We start from the raw sequence: 22,539 nt of genomic DNA on the forward strand, positions 1-22,539 counted from the left end.
GGCGCTTTTGTACCTTTTTCACCACACAGCTGATGTGAACAGACAGTGTGAGATTCTTGGTGATGGGGATGCCGAGGAACTTAAAGCTGTTCACTAACTCAGCCCCAGATCGACTAATGTCAATAGGGGTTTACCCGTCTCCATTCCTTCTGTAATCCACAACCAGCTCCTTTGTTTTTGCGACATTGAGCAGAAGGTTGTTACTTTGCCACCACTGTGTCAGAGAGATGACCTCTTCCCTGTAGGCCACCTCGTTATTGCTTGAGAGGAGGCCAATCTATGCGGTGTCGTCGATAAATTTCATTAGCAGATTAGAGCTGTGGGTGGCGACACAGCCATGGGTATACAGGGAGACTAAATTCGGGAGACTGGTTGTTATGGCAACAGCTGACACTGAATTTCAAAGACATCTTGGTCAGCTTCTGAGATGGGCTGAGGAATGGCAAATGGTTTTGAACTTGGTCAAGTGAGAGATGATGCATTTTGGACAGTCAACTAGGTAGGATTGGTATAGTGAACAGGAGGACTTCGGGTGTTGTGGAACAGAGCGACCTGGGGTGAAAAGAGTACAGTTCACTGAAAGTGGACGTGCAAGTATAGAGGGTGAACAAGAGGGTTTTAATAATGCTGGCCATCAGTTAGGGTATTGAGTTCTGGATTATGGGTATTATATTGTGTTTATATAATTTTTTGGTGCGGATACACAAAGTATTACGTACAGTTGTGTTTACCCTACTGTAGTACAGATATTATCAGTCTGGAGAGGTTGCAGACGAGATTGCTGAAGATGCTGCCTGGACTATAGGGTCGAGTCATAGGAAGTGGTTGGCCGAGCTGGATCTTCATTCCAGAGGAGAATGGAGGTGACATTGTAGGAGTTTAGGAAATCAAGAGGGAGTATAGATAATGTGGTTGGTCATATTATTTTTCCAAGGGTTCAGGATTCAAGCTTGCATAATGTCATTCCAGTACAGCAGAACAAAATAATTGTTACTCTGTGTTCGAAGCAGGACACAGAGAAAAAAAAACAACAACAAAATGACAGAGACCACAATAATACAAATAAAATATGAATGCTTAAAACATTGATTGTATGTCCCTAAAGTGACGATAGGCACAGGGGAATCTGAAGATATGGAGACTGATATTGATTGTCTGTCCATAAAGTTACTTTAGGCAGAGAAGTGCCTAGAACTGTCAGGAAACTAGTAGTGGGTAGGGTGTGGAGGGTGGGTTATGAGTATAGGTGTTGATCAGGCTCACTACTTGGGGGAAATGACTGTTTGGAGCCTAATTGTCCTGGCGTGGATGTTACAGATCCACAATTCCTTTAAGTTAGCACCAGAGTCGTAAAGAGAGTTTTGGGCATCTTGACCTTTATAACGCAGGTTATTAAGAAGAGTGGTTGGGATATTAATGCTAAAGTTGTAACAGACACCGTGATTTCCAAATTTGCGGAATTGTGTGCAGTTCCGTTCAGCTGCTGGGAAGAAAGATATCGATAGGCGTGAAAAAGAGAATGGAAAATTACACGGACATTGCTGGTTTTTCAGAATATCATTATAGTCATAGGTTGAACAGGTTAGAACTTGATTACCTGGAATACAGAGAAATGATGGGGTATATGCAGGGTTCCAACTTTTTTTATGTCATTTGCCCCTACAATTAAAGCAGAGGTCCATGGATCCCAGTTTGGGAACCCCCGCTTGAGATATAGAAATCTATGATGGTATAAATAGGGTGAATAAAGGTAGGACTTTTCCCCTCAGGTTGGGTAAGATCATGGATTTAGGGCAAAAAGTGTCACATTTATGGGGAATCTGAAGGGGAACTACTTCAATCAGAGGGTGGTGCGAATGCGGAACCAACTCCCAGCAGAAGTAAGAGATGGAGGCTCGATTGTAGAATTTGAGAGATGTTTGGGTGGGTATATCAATGAGGGAGGGATAGAGGGCTATGGTCTGGGTGCAGGGAGATGGAACCACACCGAACATGGCACGGACTGGATGGGCTAACAGTCCTGTGTCTGTGCTCCAAGGGCTCTGTGAATCCCAATTGAAACTTCTACACACAATCGACAGGTCGAATCCAACAATGTGATTTTATTTTGGACCAGCGTCTGCACTTCTGAGAGCTCTGTAGAGCTGAAACTACCATGAAACTACTGAATGCACCCAGAAAGGGTGAATACAACCACTGGAATTTTAGTATCACCATTACAAAAAGGCTGAATGTTCAGTTCACCTTTTTCACAATGAAACCGAGAACGTGTCACACTGAGTTTGTTGTTTCCCCGCTCGGTTATCTTTGCGAGTCACTTCCTCCGTCACCAGGGCAACGGCTCACCAGAGCTGCAGAGAGTGTTGAACATGTTTCTCGCTCTCTGGTTGCTGACTCCCAGCGGAGAGAGAGTGGCCTCAGATACGAGGATGCTTCGAGCGTTTACTGTCCGGGATGGAATGAAGAAGATTGTAGGGATTGTATTTATGCAATTCTGTTCAGTGTGTCAAACATCTTGCAGTCAGTCAATCATTTCTGCATCAAAAGAACAAAATTAAATCTGCTGTACTGAGTTACCAATGCTATATTTTCAATTTTATATTTAAAACATTTTCTTCCTGTTACACGACGGGGAAAGTGGCTGCTAATTGACCTGTGCTACACCACACTCAATAAAATAATGAACAACTGTGTTCAATGTAACTGTGGGAACAAGCTAAAATGTATCAGCACCCTCTTTGTGGTCCAAGGCCCATGTTTTACAGCTAATCCCCGTCTAGAAAGAGGATCATCAGGCTCCAGTTCTGTCACGGGTTGGTGTGGGAGTGTAAGTTTTTGAATTGGGATTAGCTGAGACACTGCCGCATATTACCGGCAGCAAAGAGTCCTGGGAGAGTTGGTGCTTGCGATGCAATCTTGGGATGTGGTTTCCAGGAATATGGGACTGGCAGTGTTTGGGCTTCGGTCCACGTTGGTGCTTTTACAGATGCGGCTGGATGTTACTCCTTCCGTAATTAAGCAGACGTCTCAGGTGGCTGGATATTAGTAGCGTGAATCTCTCAGAGTGAGATGCGGGAACACCCAGTGTGAGATGTGGAAAAGATGTGCGGGCTGTGACCTTCTGAGGTTGGATCCTGGAATACCACACATGTCTTGAACCAGATAAAATGAATCAGGGAATCAAGTTGTCAGGGTTTATGAGATGTTGAGTGAGTATTTCTGTTCTGTGCCCAGATGTTTAGTTCTGAAGTCTCTTTGGAAGCAAAGCAGAGAATGAGTTCCCATTCCATCCCTCACAGGAAGAGGCTGTGATTAAATAGGCTGTTTTGTGTTTGCACCAGTAGAAATAGACCGGGGTTTTGGAAATCAATTCACAATTGGAAATTTCCCCTCACTCTCACCTGTCTATCGGCCAGTGGGAGTCAAACAGAAACTCAGGATGCTGAAGATAGAACAGAACATGACAGGAACAGGCCCTTCGGCCACAATGGTGTGCCAAACCAGCTGAAAAGTAAATCACCCCCCCCCCCCATATCTAGGGTTGGTTGGGGGGTGGGGGTTGAAGTTACGGCGCGGATGAATATTTTCCAACTGAATAACAACAAGCCTGCATGAAGTGGGAATGGAGAGGGTGTCTGGATTAGACGGAGAGTCTGGGATCTGAGAGTGCAGCCTCAGAATAAAGAAGCGTCACTTTAAAACTGAGATGAGAGACATTACTTCAGCCAAAGGTTGTTTGATCTGTGGAATTTGTCACCACGAACAGTGGTGGAGGCTATCGTTGGGTATATTCATGTTCTGGATTTCTAAATTGGTTGAGAATTATAGCAGGAAGCAGGAATACGGTGTTGGAAAATAATCCTTCATGATTGATTATGGAGAAGACTAGAATGACTTTATCACATAATTCTCCTGTTATATATTATGACTTGTATCTTATACTATGACTGAATGATGACTTCCTTGTATTCCATCACAAGCAAGAGAAAATCTTCAGCTGCTGGAAATCCAAGCAACACCCACAAAATACTGGAGGAACTAGGCAGCTGGAAGAGAGGAGCATTGACATCCAGATGTTGCCTGGCCTGATGAGTTCCTCCAGCATTTTGTCTGTGTTCCTTTGTATCCCATATCAGGCTTTGTAAAGTTTGAGGAACAGTTACAGATTTCTTCACTCGGATCATGACATATGCGCTCAAAATTTAAATGTCAGGTTAACGCTTTGTTCTCGTTTGTTTTAGTAACATACTTCATTACTTCTTTTATTGAAGTTAGATCTCCGGTGAGAGGGTTATTGGAAGAAATGCCCACAACTGGAAGCGAACCAGAACTGAAAACGAGGCAACAGCAACAAGTGAACCAGCCCGAGGACGGAGATCATCAATTCGACAGAACTCTTCTGACTCAGAGTTTCCATTGAAAGTCAGGAGAAAGTTTGGTGTGTCTCATTTACTCAAACACTACTCCTTTAGAAATTACATTTCTGTACCAAGGAAAAGAGGAAATAGCTGGAGTGATGCGGAATAAATGTAGAAGTGCCAGTTGCAATCATTCCAGATCTACTGATGCGCTGTCAGCATCAGCTCTGTGAAGCCATGCATATTCCTCACATTATTTGCTCATTTCAAACTCTTTATCTGGTCTGATGTTTCCTTGCTTGTCTGTGTTAGGTCCCAATCATCTCAAAATGCGTTGAAAATTTTCTCCCTTTAGAAGACACCGCAGCGCTTCCGGCTCCAGTGAATGCAGAAATGTGGAGTTACCATGAACTACAGGAACATGTCATTGACTCCTCTGTCTATTGCAAGCTGCAATGATATACTTGCCCTCGAGTATATCGTCGTGCAAGCCTCTGCTAGGAGCAAACCATCTTGAAGCCAAATGTCCCAGCACCACATTTCATTCAGTCTGAACTAGCAAATGCCAACGAATAATTTAAATTTACATACCCTGTCGTCATCGTGTTTTTCTACCAATAAATTGTCAGAACCTATGAATCTGTGATTAAGCAGAAATAGGTTTTGCAATGTTCCCATTTGATCCTGTACCAAAGCCATGGGTTATACCTGTACTTGAGATGAACGAATGTCCTTGCAGCCAAGACTACTGGAGCTGCCGGAGTCAGTTTAAACTCAGTATGGGAAGCAGCGTGTTGGGTCAGATGATGGAGGAGTTGATATAAAGGTAGATGCAATGTTCAGAGAAACTGTGGAAAGATTGGCTATGGAGAGGGCATCGTGTAGTGAAAAGCAGCAACAGTTTCCCCTCCCCCTCCCCACTCACCCTCTTACCCTCCTATTCTTTTGCCAATATTGATCGCGGGAGTTAGGAACTCTTTCTGCTCACTGCCCAGAGAAATTAAAGCCTTTTATTCCATTCAAAGCTCTGTTTGTTTATGAAGAGTGGGTTTGAAGTGTTAACGAAATGAACATGGGAGAATGCGTAACGAAAGTTTAAATCAGATCAGCAGCAGGTTCGGTAGGCCGAGTGGTCCACTTATGTACTTGGTGTGTTGATTAGAAAAGTTCTGACAGTTTAATTAGTGTAAGCCAATATAAGTTCAAGTGAAAAGAAACCATACATTGATTAAGTATATACATCGAGATTTGTGTGTTAATGTTGTATCCCAGCAGGTTGCAGATCGACCATGACACAATTGGTGAGCTGGTCCGCATTGTACGGGACCGAGGGACGCGCTCCCCGTTCCCTGTTACTGACTCTACAGTCTCCCCATCTACCGCACACCAGCTCACCGCCCCGCCCACTGCCCACGCGCGCCCTCTCGCGGAAATTCGTCACCCTCGGGCTGACGATGAGAAGATTTAAGCATGCTGCGCGTGACCGGTACCTCTCGTGAAGTGACGTGACATTTACTTGTCTCTCATTGGTGAAACCAAATACCAATTTAGCATACCAACCAATAGGGATATGGGCTTCGTCATTTAGGAGTTTCCTTAACAAGGAGTTGGCGGAGCTGTCAGGGCAATGGACTGAAGTGGGAGTTCAGGGGATTTATCTCCTCAGAATGAGCTCGGATGGAGAAGGCTTCAGCATATTTTTAGTGGACACCAATAAAGTGTTGCCTGCAAGTGCGGAGTCGGGTGATTTTAACAGCAAGTCACGATCTTACTATCTGACACGTTGGGCTGGAGGGACCCGGTGGCTGCTTTTTGTTTGAGGTGTCTGGGTTTAAACGGCGGAGTAAACAGACACACCTCGGGCCAGCAGGCTGCCCCAGTGGGTGTTGTGTGGTCAGATGCTTGGAGTATGGCTGCTCCCTGTCTGCATTAGGGACAAAATGCAACACTTACAAGTCTGTTATTGACTGAAAACATCTATATTCATTCTTTTTTTTTGTTTATGATACAATCATTGTCCAATTTATGTTCAAGTTTAGTAGACATTCAAAACATACATGAAAACACATGAACACAGCCAAATACAACAGCATTACTGCACACAAAGCCTCTTTACTGGAGACTGCCTCTCTAAGATACCCCAAGGGTATAGGCATTTCCTGAATATTATTATCTATCCATCGTAGCCTCTGCCATCCTCTCCTTCTTTTGCCTTCTGTTTTACCGAACATGAGAGTCTTCTCCAAGGAATCCAGTCCCCTCATGATGTGGTCAAAATAATTGAGCTTTTCAAGCTTCCCAGTGAGCAGTCTGGCGTATTTCTCCAAGTATTGACTTGTTGGATCTTCTTGCTGTCCAACGAACTCTTTCCCCCAACATCCAAGTTCAGAGGCGTTGATTATTTTGTATTCAGCCTTATTAATACTCCAGCTGTTACAGCCTTACATCACAACTGGAAATACTATATACTTGACTCTACGGTCCTTCGCAGACAATGTTATGTCTCTGCACTTCAGTATTTTATCTAAATTTGCCATTGCTACCCTCCCCAGAAGTAAGCGCCGTTTAATACGCTGCATTTACCATTATTTTCAATCTTTCTTTATTGATTAAATAATTTATATGAATAGATACGAATCAGAGGTGAAGTTATATCAAATACATAATAGAATAAACGTACAAACAAAGAAAATTATATACACTGTCAAAATCATGTGTAATATAATATTAGGCTATTATATATAAACCGAGAACCACAACTCCTCTTGACAATTCATACAAAAAAAGACTGGATATGTTCTATTTATAGGAGAGAAATAAAACACTAAACAAACTAAAAACTAAAACAAAAAAAAGGGGGGAACTGGGCAGTCCACTTGAGGACAAGATTACAAAAAAAGAAGAAAGCGTCCTTCTAGTCAAATCTGAAACTTCACGGAGGGAGAAAGAAAGAAAAAAACTAAAAAAAAAAATAAAAAAGATAAGAAATTAGATCTTCTGAAAATATTGAATGAAAGGTGGCCAGGTTTGTTCAAATTTGAAAGATGTATCGAACGTCCGACTTCTAATTTTCTCCAGGTTTAAACAAAACATAATGGAGGAGAGCCAGAAAAAAGCAGTAGGTGGATTAGGATCCTTCCAATGCAACAAAATAGCTCTCCTACCCAATAAATTTGAAAAGGCTATCACCGTTACCATCTATAGAAATCTTTGAACCAGGGACGAAAAAATCCGTCTCTGCTTCCACTTCCTTTCCATTTATTACCACAGAGTTAATAGGACTGGCTGGTCTTCTTAATATTGAGCAAGAAGCCAGCTTTCAACTTTCTTCTTTCACTTTCATTAGAAGCTTCTTCAGATCCTCCTCACTTTCAGCCATTAGAATCGTATCACCTGCATATCTGAGGTTGTTAATATTCTGTCTGGAAATTTTCACTGCAACATTTTGAGTCGCCTGGACCAGCATTCCTCATATGTTCAACATATAGATTAAATAAGCTGGGTGGCAGTATGCAGACTGGTCATACTCCTTTCCAAATCTTGAACCAGTTTGTTGTTCTGTGTCTGGCAACTGTTGCTTCTTGATCTTTGTACAAATTTCTCATAAGGCAGAACAGATGTCCAGGTATTCCCATTTCTTTAAGTATTTGCCATAGTATATTATGGACCGCACTGCTGAAGGATTTAGAGTAGTCAATAAAACATAGATAAATACTTTTCTGAAATTCTCGCGATTTCTCCATTATCCAGCATAGGTTAGCAATTTGGTCTCTGGTACCTCTGCCTCTTCTAAAAGCAGCTTCTATCTGGCAGTTCGTGTTCCATATATTGCTAGGGTCTTGCTTGCATAATCTTTAGCATTACTTTTCTAGCACGTGAATACTTGACATTTCCATTCTTGGGTTTTGGGATAAAAACGGATCTTAATCCAGCCTAAAAGTCATTGTTGTTTATATTTTCCCAGATCTGCTGGAAAATTGGATGCAACACTTTTACAGCATCACCTTTTAGAAATTTCAACAATTTTACTGAAATCCTGTCACATCCTGCAGCCTTATTATTGGCAATGTTTTCTATCACCCATTCGACTTCGCTTTCCAGAATGTCTGGCTCTAGATCGATGAGGGAGTCATTGCTAATGTCTTCACTGTTGGATCTTTTTGCAATTCTTCTGTGTGTTCCTGCCAACTCCCTTTGATGCCCTTTGCTTCTGTAAGGTCCTTCCCTTCTTTGTCTTTTCCTATGCTCATTTTACATGAAATGTTCCTATGATATCTCAATTCTTCTGCAACAGATCTCTTCTTTTTTCCAATTCTTTTGGCTTCTTCAGCTTCATTGCATCGCTCCTTTAAGTAAGTTTCCTTATATTTCCTTGCTATCTTCTTGAAATTTGTGTTCAGTTGAAGGTCTTTGTACCAATCTCCATTTACTGTCTGGAATGTTGGAGAGTGAGCAGTGACCTTACAAAAATGTTTTAAATTTGAAGGACAGAGGAACTGAACCATACGTTTTTATTTGTGTAATTCAGGTCATTGCCAGCAGGTGAGGCTTTCTTCCACCCGGACGTCAGACAAGCAAACGACAATCAACCAAAGTCAGTCAGAGTTAGAATGGACACAGGTATGTTCACTGGGCTCTTTCTCATTAAATCTGTCATCATGGTACACGTGTAGTCAAATCATCAATAATTCAGAGGGATAAACTTGGCCGACAAAGGGGCAGAGAGAAAGTACCATCAAACGGAGTCATTGTTCCAACTGGTAAGGAGTCCATGAGCATTGGAACAATTCACCAGGTCCAGCGCAGGGACCTAACGAGGGGAATGATCGAATCGCTCCGCTCACCACACAGATCTTCACCTGAGTGAAAGGAGAAGGAGCCCCTAAATAAGGTGGCTGTGGGTAAAACTCAGACAGGAATACAACAGCGGGCAATGTAACAGTCGAGAGAACAGATAGAATTTCCGTCAGCATTTGGTAAGGCCTGATGTGGGAAATGCCTCCGACAGCCAGTGAGAGAAACAGAAGTTGTTTTCTGTTTGGAAGGGCAATGTAGAATTCTCCCCAGATTAACGGGTTGTTGCACAATGGAGGTGAGGGGAGTCCCCGGTGTTTGTTTTCTGTGGCCGAGTTAAAGGACGTTATATTGAGGGAGGACGGGCTGGGTGCAGAAGACAGTGAACAAGAGAAATTGTACACAGGGAATCTGGGGGGGGGGCTACTGAAGCAATGAAATGTCTTTGGCGAATAGGATTAAAGTAAAACAAAATAATAAGAGGACACCGTACAAAATGCTGGAGGAACTCAGCAGGTCAGGAAGCACCTATAGTGAAAAAAAAACCTTCAACGTTTCGTGCTGAGGATCTGTAAATTGATTTTAAAGTCGCCTTGGGTACATAAAATGGAGTCAGCACCAGAGGAGCGTTGTTCTGGCTGAAGGTCTGTGACCAGTAGTGTTCGCAAGGATCACTGTTTCGCCATGTGTCGTGTGTGTGAATCAAATAGGTTAATCGTATGATATACTGGGTGGACTTATTCGTTGATTTACAGAGTTGGAGGAGATGAATAAATTTGGGGCTGTTGTCAAAGTGTTCAGCATCCAGTTAGAAATAGGAACAGAGAGTCACCAAGTACAGATAATTCAGGCAAATGTGAGAAGTTGCATTTTGAGAGGTCAAATTCGTGAGCAATGTGCACGGTGAATGTTGGGACTGATAATAAGATTGATGTACTGTCGGGTCCTGTGATGGGTGTGCACAGCTCCCTTAAGGTGGCAACACAATTGGTAGTGTGCTAACGATGAGTTGAGGTATTTGTTAAAGTTAGACTGTAACTGGATACGCGTTGGTTAAGAGACAATTTCAGTATTGTGCGCAAATCGAGAATGATGTGGAGGGTCTGTAGAGGGTGTAGACGAGTTTCACCACAAAAACCTGAGGTAACAGGTCTGTTTAGATGGTAAAGTTTAAAGGGGATTTACGATGCAGGTTTTCCACAGAGAGTGATCGGTGTCTGGAATGAGCTGCCGAGGGAGGGACTGGAAACAGATACTCAGCAGCTTCTGAGAGGCGTTTGAACTCATGAGTTCATGGTAGAGAGGTTTGGAGATTGAAATAAATGAAAGGTATCGAAGAGAGGTATTAAGGGGATGTGAGAATAAGTAAGAGTGTGAGGATAGTAGAGTTGGGGTGACTGCAGGTGAGTTAAGGAGAATGACAGGGAGACGGGATGAGGATTCAGGTAGTTGAGGGAGGAGTGCTGAGCCCGTCTGGGCATGACCGGGGGCAGCAGCGAGTAAGAAAGGCTGAGTGATAGGGGAGGCAAGGAGAGTGGAATAAGAGAGATCGGTGGCAAGGGGGAGGGGTGGGCTATACATTGAGGTGACTGAGTTGGGTGTCGAGGAAAGATGGGTGAGTGAGAATGGCGTCAATGAGAGAGAGAGTTGATGGAGAAGGGTTTGATTACGGAGTGAAGGTGTGTGGTGCAGAGAGTGGTGTGACTCCGAGGGGGTGGTGAGGAAGGAGGGATGAGGCTGATGGGTGGCGAGGAGAGTGAGGCGATCTGGGAGGGGAGAGTGAGTGCAATAGAGAAGAGAGTGAAGGAGCCATGGAAGAGTGAGAGAGGCGCTGAGTCTGGCCAGAATTATGAAACTAACTATTTATTCAACCACAGTGGCAAGGATGGTGGTTATGTCTGTTCAAAACTCACTGAACAAATCCACGGCGAGATTGCAGTTCGCCCTCCCACCATCGCACAGGGGGAGTTTAGCCACATACTTTTCCAGGTCTGCAACCTCCGTAACACACATGGGGAGTATTTTCAGATACAATTCCCAGTCTCCATATCTCATCGCGCACCATTACTAATTACCCTACCCTACACCGGGTGTTGTACCTTGCATAATTCCCAATCACCATACCTCACACCATGTGTTTTACTGCGCACGGCTCCCGGTCTCTGTATAGAAGTGTTGATCTGCCAAGTCCCTCCAGACACTCCCATCCATCTAGTTTCCCATCTGGTGTTGCTAAGACCCCAGACAATGTCAGGAATCGCAGGTTAATCATGCTGTGACTAATGTACTGAGCTGCGTATATTTCAAAGCAGGAAGTATTGGGGGAAAAGCATATGTGCTCACATGGAAGCATGGTATTGTGCGTGGTAGGTTGTGTATCAGTCATTTTATAGAAGACATGACAGTGGATGTTGCCTACATGGACTTTAGCAAGTCACTCGCCAAGGTTCCACATGGGAACTTAGTCAAGACGTTTCAGTTTTCGGCATTGGAAATAACACACATTGGTTTGGTGGGAGAAGCTAGAACGTGGTAGCCGATGGTCACCACTCTGACTGGAGACCTGTGAACAGTGGAGTGCTGCAGGGATCAGTGATGGATCGGTTGTTCTTTGTCATCGAAAACAACAATCTGGATGATAATGTGTTTAATTGGAACAGCAAAGCTGCAGATAACGGCAAGATTGAGGGTGCAGGGATCAGCATCTATGGAACGAAATAATGTCGATGCCTCAAGCAGACACCCAATAGTTCAATTGGAAATGAAACGGGAGGGGGACAGATTATGTATTGATTTGAAAGGCATCAGACTCCTCAATACCCAGAGCATGGACTGACGCCTTACTACCCCATTGTCCTGTTTGTTATTTATTGTAATGCCTGCACTGTTTTGTGCACTTTATGCAGTCCTGGGTAGGTCTGTAGTCTAGTGTAGCTTTCTCTGTGTTGTTTTTCTTTTTTTTTTACTTAGTTCAGTCTAGTTTTTGTACTGTGTTATGTAACACCATGGTCCTGAAAAATGTTGTCTCACTTTTACTATGGACTGTACCAGCAGTTATGTACGAAATTGCAATGAAAGTGACTTGAATTGACTTGAGGAGCGGGTTATTGTTCAGTGAGATTCGGAGCTCAGGTTCTGCGCGTATTTAGTTATTCTGATGCAGGGAAGAGTGAGAGAATCTCTAACATGATTTAAAGAAAATTACCTAGGGTCTCGAACCCGTAACGTTACCAGTTAGTTACTGCCCAGTTTGCTGCGCGTTTCCAGCATCTTGTGTTTATCTCAGACTCGTATCATTTGCAGTTGGGTTAAAATAATTTTCATGGATTTTTAAATAAATTGTTCAATGACATTGTCAACTGTGAAATTCCTTAACATAAAGAACGTCAATTCTAGGTTCTGGAACCTGCAACATTCACACTTCCAGTTTCCACAAACCTCTTAAATGTTGTTGATGTGACGGCGAGGGTGGGGGCAGGAGGAGAGTGAGGGATGAACAAGGTAAGGGTCAAACTGAAGTTGAAAGTGAGTAAGAGTAGAGGTAGAGGGGGAGAGGGAGAAGAGGGGAGAGAGGAGGATAGAAAGATTGTGGCAGAGAAAATCTAAAAACGGGGGAACGACTGAGAGAATAGGTGTGGAAGAGATGGTTATTAGGTAAGTGAGCGGGAAGAGAGTGGGGAGAGAAAGGAGAGCGGCGGGGTAGAGTGGAGAGTATATAAGGGGATGTGAAGAGGTGAAGGAGAGTGTGGGATAACAGTAGAGTTGGAGTGAGAGGATTTGTGTGACAGGGAGAGTGGTACAGAGATATGGCGAGGATGTTCGGGTGAGAGATGAGTATGAAGAAGGAAGTGCGTGCAAGAGGTGGCGAGATAGGATGAGTGAGCGAAAGGTCGGCGAGCAAGAAGGTCTGAGTGACTGGATATGCGATGAGAGAGTGACGAGTGAGATGGGCGCTAGTGAGGGGTGAGGGAGACGGATTTAAGGCAGAAGTATTGAAGTTTTGGGGAGCAGAGTGTGGGGTAAGCACAAATGGGTGGTGAGAAAGGAGGGGTGAGGGTAATGGTTGGTGAGGAGAGAGAGGCCATTTGTGAGTGTGAGGGACAGGGATGAAGAAAAAAGCAGGTTGAAGGAGAACGGTGGTGAGGTGAGGTGGATGAGTGAGAGAGTCTGTGTCTGCACAGAATTATGAGACTAACTATTTATTTATCCAAGGCTACTCACATTACTGAAAAAAAAAACAAAACAGGGTGAGAATAATGTTCCCAGTCTCCAATCCCACAATGCATGTTTCCCCGTCCATGTATCCTACACGAGAACCTTTACCGCGCCCAATTCACAGTCTCCTTATCCCGCAGTGCACGATTCCCAGTCTCCAAATGCCACATCGGGATATGAATCCCAATCACCATATCCTTCACCAGGAATTTTACTATGCATGATTCCCTGTCTCCGTGTCGAATTGTTAATCTGCCGAGTCCCATTGACCTGCCCTACATCCCCTCCCATCCATGTTCTTTTCCACGTTTCTCAAACAGATATGATTAAGACCGCAGACAAAGTCAGGAATCAAAAAGGTTAACCTTGCTGTGACTGATGTTCTAGGTTGCAGACATCTTAATGCAGGAAACACTGAAGGAAAGGCAGATGAGCTCAGGGCATTGATCATCACATGGAGTTATGATATTGTACTATTAGTGATACCAGGACTAGCTGCCCAATATTCCATAGTTTTAGATGTGACAGAATGGGAGGGGGTTAAAGGTGCAGGGGTGACGTTACTAGTCAGGGAATATTTCACGGCGGTGCTCAGTAAGGACAGACTGAAGAATTTATCTGGTGAATTTTTATTGTTGGAACTGAGGAATAAAGAACACATACTCTTACAGACCACCAAACAGTCCGCGGGATCTAGAGGAAGAAATCTGCAGGAAAATCGCAGACTGTTGCAAGAAACGTAGTTTGCCATAGGATGTGATTTTAACACTCCGCATATGGACTTAGACTTCCAGACAGTCAAGTGTACTCAGAAAAGTTTCTGTAATATGTTAATCCGTCGAGTCCCATTCACCTTCATCTCCGTCCCATCCACTGACGTCCCAACAAGAGATACTTGATACTTGATCTCCTATTGGGGAATAGGACAGGACACTCCATTGTGCCAGGGTTAGGGATACCTCGGATCAGGTCCATGGAATTCGCAAGAGCGCGAATTAGCAGCCAGAAGGCTTGGTGCATAGTAGCACCAATGACATGGGTAGACAAGGTGAGGAGGTCCTGAAGAGAGAGATTTGGCAGTTCGATAGGAAGCTGGAAAACAAGACCTCAATGTTAGTAACCTTTGGACTACTATCTGCCAGGTGCCAGTGAGGGTAGGAATAGGGTGATTTGGCAGGTGAATATCTGACTGGTGCAGGGAACAGGTGTTCAGATGTATGGATCATCGGGATCTCTTCTGGGGAAGGGGCGGACTGTGCAAAAGTGATATGTTACACCTGAACTAAAGGGGGGAGTTTCCAATACCCACGAAGGCAGGTTTACTGGAGTTGTTCGAGAAGGTTTAAAATAATTTGGTAGAGCGATGGGAACTGGAGTGAAAGTGCTGTGGATGAGGTAGTGGGTTTATAAACAAATACAACGTTTAGTGACATTACTAGCAAAGAGAGACTGATTATCAGGAAAAAAAATTCAGTCAGCAGGATGTTGCAAAATAGAAGGTTGACAAGATCGAAAAGGATTGAAGGTGTTAAATATGAATACATGTACTATACAGAATAAGGTAGCTGAATTTGTAGCACAGTTAGAAATTGGCTAGTATGATGTTGTAGAAATCACTGATTCATGGCCGAAAGAAGATTGCAGCTGGAGGCTTAACGTCAAAGGATACACATAGTATCAAAAGGACAGAAAGGTAGGCAGAGGTGCTGGTGTGGTTCTGTTGGCAATAAAATATAATCAAATCATTAGAAAGAAGGGCTTAGGATCCGAAGTTGTTGTATCGTCGTAGGTAGAACAAAGGAACCGCAAGGGTAAAATGCGTCTGATGGGAGTTGTATACAGACCCCTGAAATGGTAGCAAGAATATGGTCTACAAGTTATAATGGGAGATAGAAAATGCATGCCAAAAGGGAAATGTTACAATAGTCATGCGGTGTTTCAATATTCAGGTAGATTTGGAAAATTAGGTTGGTGCTGGATCCCAAGAGAGGGGATTTCAAGAAAGTTTACGAGATGGGTTTATAAAAAAGCTTGAGATTGAGCCCACTACGGGACCAGATATTCTGGGATGGGTGTTGAGCAAACAATCGTAATTGATTCGAGTGCTTAAGATAAAATAACCCTCAGGGGCAAATAATCATAATATAATCAAATTCACCCAAACATTCGAAAGGAGAAGCTAAAATCCGATGTATCAATGTAGTGGTGGAGTACACGGAATTGCAGAGGCATGAGGGAGGAAACTGAAAGGACGGAAGGTAGATAAATCACATGGACCAGATGGCGTACGCACGAGGGGTCTGAAAGTGTTCCCTGAAGCGATTGTGGAAGCACTAGTAATGAGCTTTCAGGAATCAGTACGTTTTGGAATGATTCCGGAAGACTGGAAAATTGCAAATGTCACTCCACTCTTCAAGGAGGTAGAGAGGCTGAATAATGGGAATTTCAGGCCATTTAGTCTGACTTCAGTGACTGTGAAGATGTTGGAATCGATTATTAAAAAAGTGGATTTGTGGTACCTGAAGGCACATCGTCAGTCTAGTTTCCTCAAAAAAAAAAATGCCTAAAAGGTCTGTTGGATTTTTTTTGGAGAGATAACACGCAGGACAGATAAAGGAGAAACAGTTGATGTTGTGTAATTGGATTTTCAAGAGGCCTTTGACAAGGTGCCGCACATGAAGCTGCTTAACATGTTAAGCACTTAGGACCATAAGACCTGTGAACAAATTTAGGCCTCGCTGCATCTCTGATGTTCTCCCCGTTTAGAAAATAGTCCGCACCATTGTTCCTTTTACCCAAATGCATTATCATACATTTCCCAACACCTTGTTCCATCTGCCACTTTACTGTCAATTTTTCCAATTTAAGACCGTAAGATATAGAAGCAGAAGTGGATCATTCGGTCCACTGTGTCTGCTACGCCATTCAATCATGGGCTGATCCAATTCTTCCAGTCATCTCCACTCCACTGCCTTCACCCCATGCCCTTTGATTCTCTGGCCAATCAAGAACCTACCTATCTCTTCCTTACATGCAACGATGGCTTGGCCTCCACAGCCGCTCCTGCTGCCGTCTAAGTTCTGCTGCAATCGTATTGCTTCCTCAGCACTGCCTACCCCTCCACCTATCTTTGTATCATCCACAAACTTTGCAATAAAGCCACCAATTTCATGACCTAAATCATTGACAGCCAATGTGAAAAGCAGCGGTCGCAACACGGAACCCTCAGGAACACCACTAGTGACGTGCAGCCAACCAGAAAAGGCCCCATTATTCCACTGGCTTCCTCCTGTCTGTCAAACTTTCCATTATCCATGCCAATATTTTTCCTGTAAAACCACAGGATTTTATCTTGTTAAGCAACCTCATGTGTAGCTCCTTATTAAACGCCTTCTGAAAATCCAAGCAAATGACATCTCTTTCTGTCCACACTGCTTGTTACCTCTTTGTTAAGGTAAAGCTTTCATTTACAGAAACCATGCTGACTTTGACTTCATTTATCATTTCTCTCCAAGCACCTCGAAACCTCATCCTTAATAATAGACACCAACACTTTGCCAACAACTGAGGCTAAGCTAACTGGCCTCTAATTACCTTTATGTTGCCTTCATCAGTTCTCAAAGAGTGAGTGACATTTCCAATCTTTCAGTCTCCTTGGACCATGCTAGTTTCAAGTGATTCTCGAAAGATCATGGCTAATGTATCCGTTATCTCTTCGGCAACCTCTCTCAGGACTCTAGGAAGTAGTCCATCTGGCCCAGATGACTTATCTATCTTAGGTCCTCCGAGTTCGCCTCGCACTTTTTCCTTTGAAATACAAATGACACTCTGTCCTGCCCCCGACACTCACGGACAAGTGGCACACTTCCAGTGTCTTCCACAGTGAAAACAAATGCAAAGCACCAATTAAGTTTATCTGCCATTTTCGTCCCTCATTTCTACCTCACAAGCATGGTCCCATATCAACACTCACCTCCCTTTTACTAGAGTACTCCCTGTATTCACTAGAAGTCAGAAGAACTAGGGGTGACCTAATTGAAACCTATCGATGGTGAAAGTTCTTGGCGGAATGGATGTGGAGAGTATATTTCCTGTGCCGGGAGAGGCTAGGACAACAGGGCACAGCCACAGAATAGAAAAACGTTCTTTTAGAACGGAGGTTAGGAGGAATATCTTTAGCCAGAGAGTGGTGGATCATTGGACGTATTTGCCTGTTTATTTATATATATTTAAAGCAGAGATTGGTCGGGGCATGAAGAGGTGGACTAGATTTGGGCTGATAGGAAAAATGGGTGAGCAATAATGAAATGATGGAACAGACTTGATGGGCCAAATGGCCTAATTCTGCTCCTATATCTTATGGACTTTTCACACATTATATAGGTTTTGTGTCGGGGAACTCTTTGTGTTCAAAGGAAATATGGAAAAGCATGTCTCCGTTTCATGGGTTGAGATTCTAAATCGGAGACAGACCAATGCTCGTGGTATCGGAAAGGATCTGACCTGTGTGGATTGGCACAGGCTGTTTTCTGGCAAAGGTGTACTTGCTGAATGGGAGACCTTCAAAGGGGAAATTATCATAGTTCAAAGCTTGTACGTGACTCTCGGAATGAAAATGAAATGTACCAGTTTTTGGGAACCTTGGTTTTCAAGAGATACTGAAGATCTAATAAAGTAAAACATTGAGGTGCATAGCAGATATAGATGGGTGGGAACAAATGAGGTAGTTATGGAGTCGATGAAATGCACGAGCACACTTAAGAAAGAAATGGTATATACGAAGGCATCAGGTTGCCCTAGCAGACAAGGTGATGGGGAGCCGATGAAATAACACAGATACTGGAAGAGAATCAGAATCTGAATCAGGTTGCCGGAGCGGACAAGGTGATGGGGAGCCGATGAAATAACACAGATATTTGAAGAAAATCAGAATCTGAATCAGGTTATTATCACCGACATGTGACGTGAAAGTTGTGAACTTAACAGCAGCAGTTCAATGCAATACATAAACTAGCAGGGGAAAATGAACAAATAAAATAACAACAATAATAAATAAACAAGTATTACAATTACAGTATAATATATTGAAAAGATTTTAAAAAGGTGGAAAAACATAAACACTCTACAAAGTGAGGCAGCGTCCGACGATTCAGTGTCCATTGAAAAGTGAGGTAGTGTCCAGACATTCAACGTCCATTTCGGAATCGGATGGTAGAGGGGAATAAGCTGTTCTTAAATGCTGAGTGCGTGCCTTCAGAGTTCTGTAACTCCTACCTGATGGTAACAGTGCGAAAAGGGCATGCCCTGGGTGCAGGAGGTCCTTAATAATGGACGCTGCCTTTCTGAGACACCACTTCCTGAAGATGTCCTGGGTACATTGTAGGCTGGAGATGACTAGATTTACAACATTCTGCAGCTTTTTTAGATCCTGTGCAGTAGCCCTTCCGTACCAGACAGTGAGGCAGACTGTCAGAATGTTCTCCACGGTACAACTACAGAAATTTTTGAGTGTGTTGATTGACAATGCATTCGGAGCAAAAGGATTGCAAGGGACAGAATTGGCCCTCTGGATTTTCAGAATGATAATTTATGCATGGAAACATAAAATGTTGGTAGAGATCTTAAATGGATTTTTTTTGCATCTGTGTTTACGGACACAGAATGTATTGAAGTGAGCCAAAGTAGAGGTAAGGTGCTGTAGCCTATACAGATCACAGAGAAGGAGGTGTTTTCTGATTTGAGGGAAATTGGGGTAGATAAATTTCCAGCGGCTGACAAGAGGGAAGCCATTTCGGAAATTGCAGGGGTCATAGCAGGATTTTTTTTTTTTTAGCGTCAGGTCAAATACCAGCGTAGTTAGTGTTCTTCCACTGTTTAAGAAAGGCTCAAAAATAAAGCAGGAAATCAGTTGTGCATGATGTCAGTGGTGCGAAAGTTATTGGTAAAAATATTTGAATAGACGGGTTTGATTAGAATTATTCAGCATGACCCTGTGTTCAGGGCAATCTTATAGTTTTTGATGAGTTTACGGGAAATGCTAATGAATGCAAGGCAGTAGATGCTCTGTATTTGGAGCTCAGCAAGGCACTTGCTAAGGTCCCGCATGCAAGGTTGATCAAGAAAATACACTCACTTGGCATTTAAATTGAGGTACAAAATTGGAGTAGACATTGGCAGTGTGGGCATGATGGTACATGGTTGCCTCTCTGGCTGGAAGACTGTGACTGGTGGAGAGCCTTACAGATTGGAGCTAGGTCCCTTGTTGTTAGTCACCTACATATCAATGATCTGAATTATAATGTGGTTAACTGGATTAACAAAATTGCGGATGACACTAACAATGGGGTACAGTTGACAGTGAAACTAGCTCAGGTTGCAGAGGAATCTGGACCAACTGGAAAATTGGGCTTAATATGCCAGGTGGAATTTAATGCAGGCAGGCAGACATGATATGTTGCCGTTCGGTGGGACAAAGCAGGGTAGGTCTTACACAGTGATCAGTGGGGCACTGAGGAGTGAGGTAGAACAAAGGATCCGAGGAATACAGATCCATTATTTATCGAATCTAGCATCAAAGGTTGATGGGGTAGTAAAGAAAGCAGTGAGTACGGGAGATGTGATGTAACTCTGAAGTTGTATGTTGGATAGGCCGGGTTTGATGGATAGTGTGTATGTCTGGTCAGCTACCTACAGAGAACATGTAAATAGGGTTGAATGAATACAGAAAAAAAATGCAAGCACGTTGCTGGGTCTGGGGAGCCTGAGTTCTGAGGAGTGATTAAATAATTTAGGATTTTATCCCTCGGAACGTAGATAATTGAGATGAGATTTGAACCAAGTATACAACATTATGAGGGGTATAGCTAAGATAAATGAAAGCAGAGTTCACTGGTTAAGGGTTAAGTGTGAAAGTTTAAGAAGAATGTGAGGGGAATATTGTTTACTCAGAGCTTCCATCTGCAAGTGTTACATGCGAGCTCGATTTCAACGTTTAAGAGAAGTTTGGATGGTAGCGTATGATGAGCCATGACCCCGGTGCAGGTCGATGGGAGTAGGCTGTTTAAGTGGCTCGGTCGTAGGCTCTGTTTCTGTAAATGGACTGCTGAGGGGTCTCGGCCCAAAACGTCGACTGTACTCTTTCCCAAAGAGGCTGCGTCGCCTGCTGAGCTCCTGCAACAGTGCGTTACTGTTTCAATGACTCCATGACTTATTCATCACTGATTCAAAACAACGACAACGGGCTGATTAAGTAAAGATCCAAAGTAGATATCAGGAGTTATATTCCAAAGGTATTTATCTGTTTTGCGTCGTTTCACACTGCCCCACAACCTCCCTCTCACAGAACTTTTGTAATCATAGTAACACACAAGAAGTTGAAGTAATTCAGGAGTTTCGGCAGCATCTATGGACCTGAATAATAAATCGATGTTTCGGGCTGAGATCGCTCAGTGGACTTAGAAAGGAATGAGGAAGAGGACAGATCATTGATTTGGAAAATGCGGGTTGTTGTTCTGTTTGGCTCTGAGCTCAGTGTCTGTGTGAAAGCAGCAGCCTGTCAACAGACAATAGTTGCAGAAGTAGACCATTCGTCCCTTCGAGCCTGCACCTCCATTTTGAGGTCATGGCTGATCATCTACTATCAATACCCGGTTCCTGCCTTGTCCCCATATCCCTTAATTCCCCTATCCATAAGATACCTATCTAGCTCCTTCTTGAAAGTATCCAGAGAATTGGCCTCCACTGCCTTCCGTGGCTGTGCATTCCAGACCCCCACAACTCTCTGGGAGAAGAAGTGTTTCCTTAACTCTGTCCTAAATGACCTACCCCTTATTTTCAAACCATGCCCTCTGGTACTGGACTCTCCCAGCATCTGGAACATATTTCCTGCCTCTATCTTGTCCAATCCCTGAAAAATCTTATATGTTGCAATCAGATCCCCTCTCAATCTCCTTAATTCCAGCGTGTACACGCCCAGTCTCTCTAACCTCTCTGCGTAAGACAGTTCGGACATCCCAGGAATTAAACTTGTGAATCTACGCTGCACTTCCCCTACAGCCAGGATGTCCTTCCTTAACCCTGGAGACCAAAACTGTACACAATACTCCAGGTGTGGTCTCACCAGGGCCCTGTACAAATGCAAGAGGATTTCCTTGCTCTTGTACTCAATTCCTTTTGTAATAAATGCCAACATTCCATTAGCCTTCTTCTCTGCCTGCTGCACTTGCTAATTCACCTTCAGTGACTGATGAACAAGGACTCCTAGATTTCTCTGTATCTCTCCCTCACCTAAATTTACACCGTTCAGATAATAATCTGCCTTCCTGTTCTTACTCCCAAATGGATAACCTCACACTTATTCACATTAAACGTCATCTGCCAAGTATCTGCCCACTGAACCAGCCTATCCAAGTCACCCTAAATTCTCCTAATATCCTCATCACGTCACTCTGCCACCCAGCTTAGTATCATCAGCAAACTTGCTGATGTTATTCTCAATGCCTTCATCTAAATCGTTGACGTAAATTATAAACAGCTGTGGTCCCAATACCGAGCCCTCTGGCACCCCACTAGACACCTCCTGCCATTCCGAGAAACACCCATTCACCGCTACCCTTTGCTTTCTATCTGCCAACCAGTTTTCGATCCATATCAATATCTTCCCCCCAATGCCATGAGCTTTGATTTTACCCACCAGTCTCCTATGTGGGATCTTATCAAATGCCTTCTGTCCGGGCGCATTCCTCAGAAAAGGGAGCGGCCTTTCTGCTGAAATCAAATCGGACCAGTTTGACAATTCACCCTCGTGCAAATGTGAAATAGTCACTTCAGTATTGCATTTACCCGTTTCTGCTGCAGGAGTGGGGGCGGGGCGGTTGGTTTAGGGGAGGGCAGGGTGTGGGTGTGGAGGTTGGAGAGGGGAAAGCCGAAGATGTGGTTCACTGTTCTGGGAAGGAAGAGGGAGAACCAAGGGGGGCGAGAGAGCAGAGAGTGAGAGATGAGGAGAGGGAGAGAGAGGGGGAGTGAGTGTGATTTAGAGGAGGAGATTGTGAGAGAAAGGGACTGAAGGATGGTGAGAGGGTGAGTCAGAGGGGTAGAGAACGTGAGACTGGCATAGGAGAGAGTGAGAGAGATGAAGTGAAAGGGGGAGAGGAGAGGAAGGAGTTGGGAGAGA

General features: G+C 43.7%; 1 protein-coding gene across 7 annotated transcripts in view; it reads left to right on the top strand.

The window, feature by feature from the left end:
- LOC132386546 (NACHT, LRR and PYD domains-containing protein 3-like) overlaps window positions 1-22,539 on the top strand; it is a 102,543-nt gene that overhangs the window by 13,230 nt on the left and 66,774 nt on the right. For 4 of the 7 annotated variants that reach the window (XM_059958818.1, XM_059958823.1, XM_059958817.1 and 1 more), the window contains exons 3-4: window positions 4,272-4,438; window positions 8,887-8,978. The exons of 1 other annotated variant lie outside the window; for it this stretch is intronic. The gene's annotated coding sequence lies outside the window, so the exon portion shown is untranslated. The remainder of the gene's footprint in view (window positions 1-4,271; window positions 4,439-8,886; window positions 8,979-22,539) is intronic. 2 more of the 7 variants (XM_059958821.1, XM_059958820.1) reach the window with 2 other exon arrangements.

Source organism: Hypanus sabinus, unplaced genomic scaffold, assembly GCF_030144855.1.
Source record: "Hypanus sabinus isolate sHypSab1 unplaced genomic scaffold, sHypSab1.hap1 scaffold_1195, whole genome shotgun sequence".
NCBI lineage: Eukaryota > Metazoa > Chordata > Chondrichthyes > Myliobatiformes > Dasyatidae > Hypanus > Hypanus sabinus.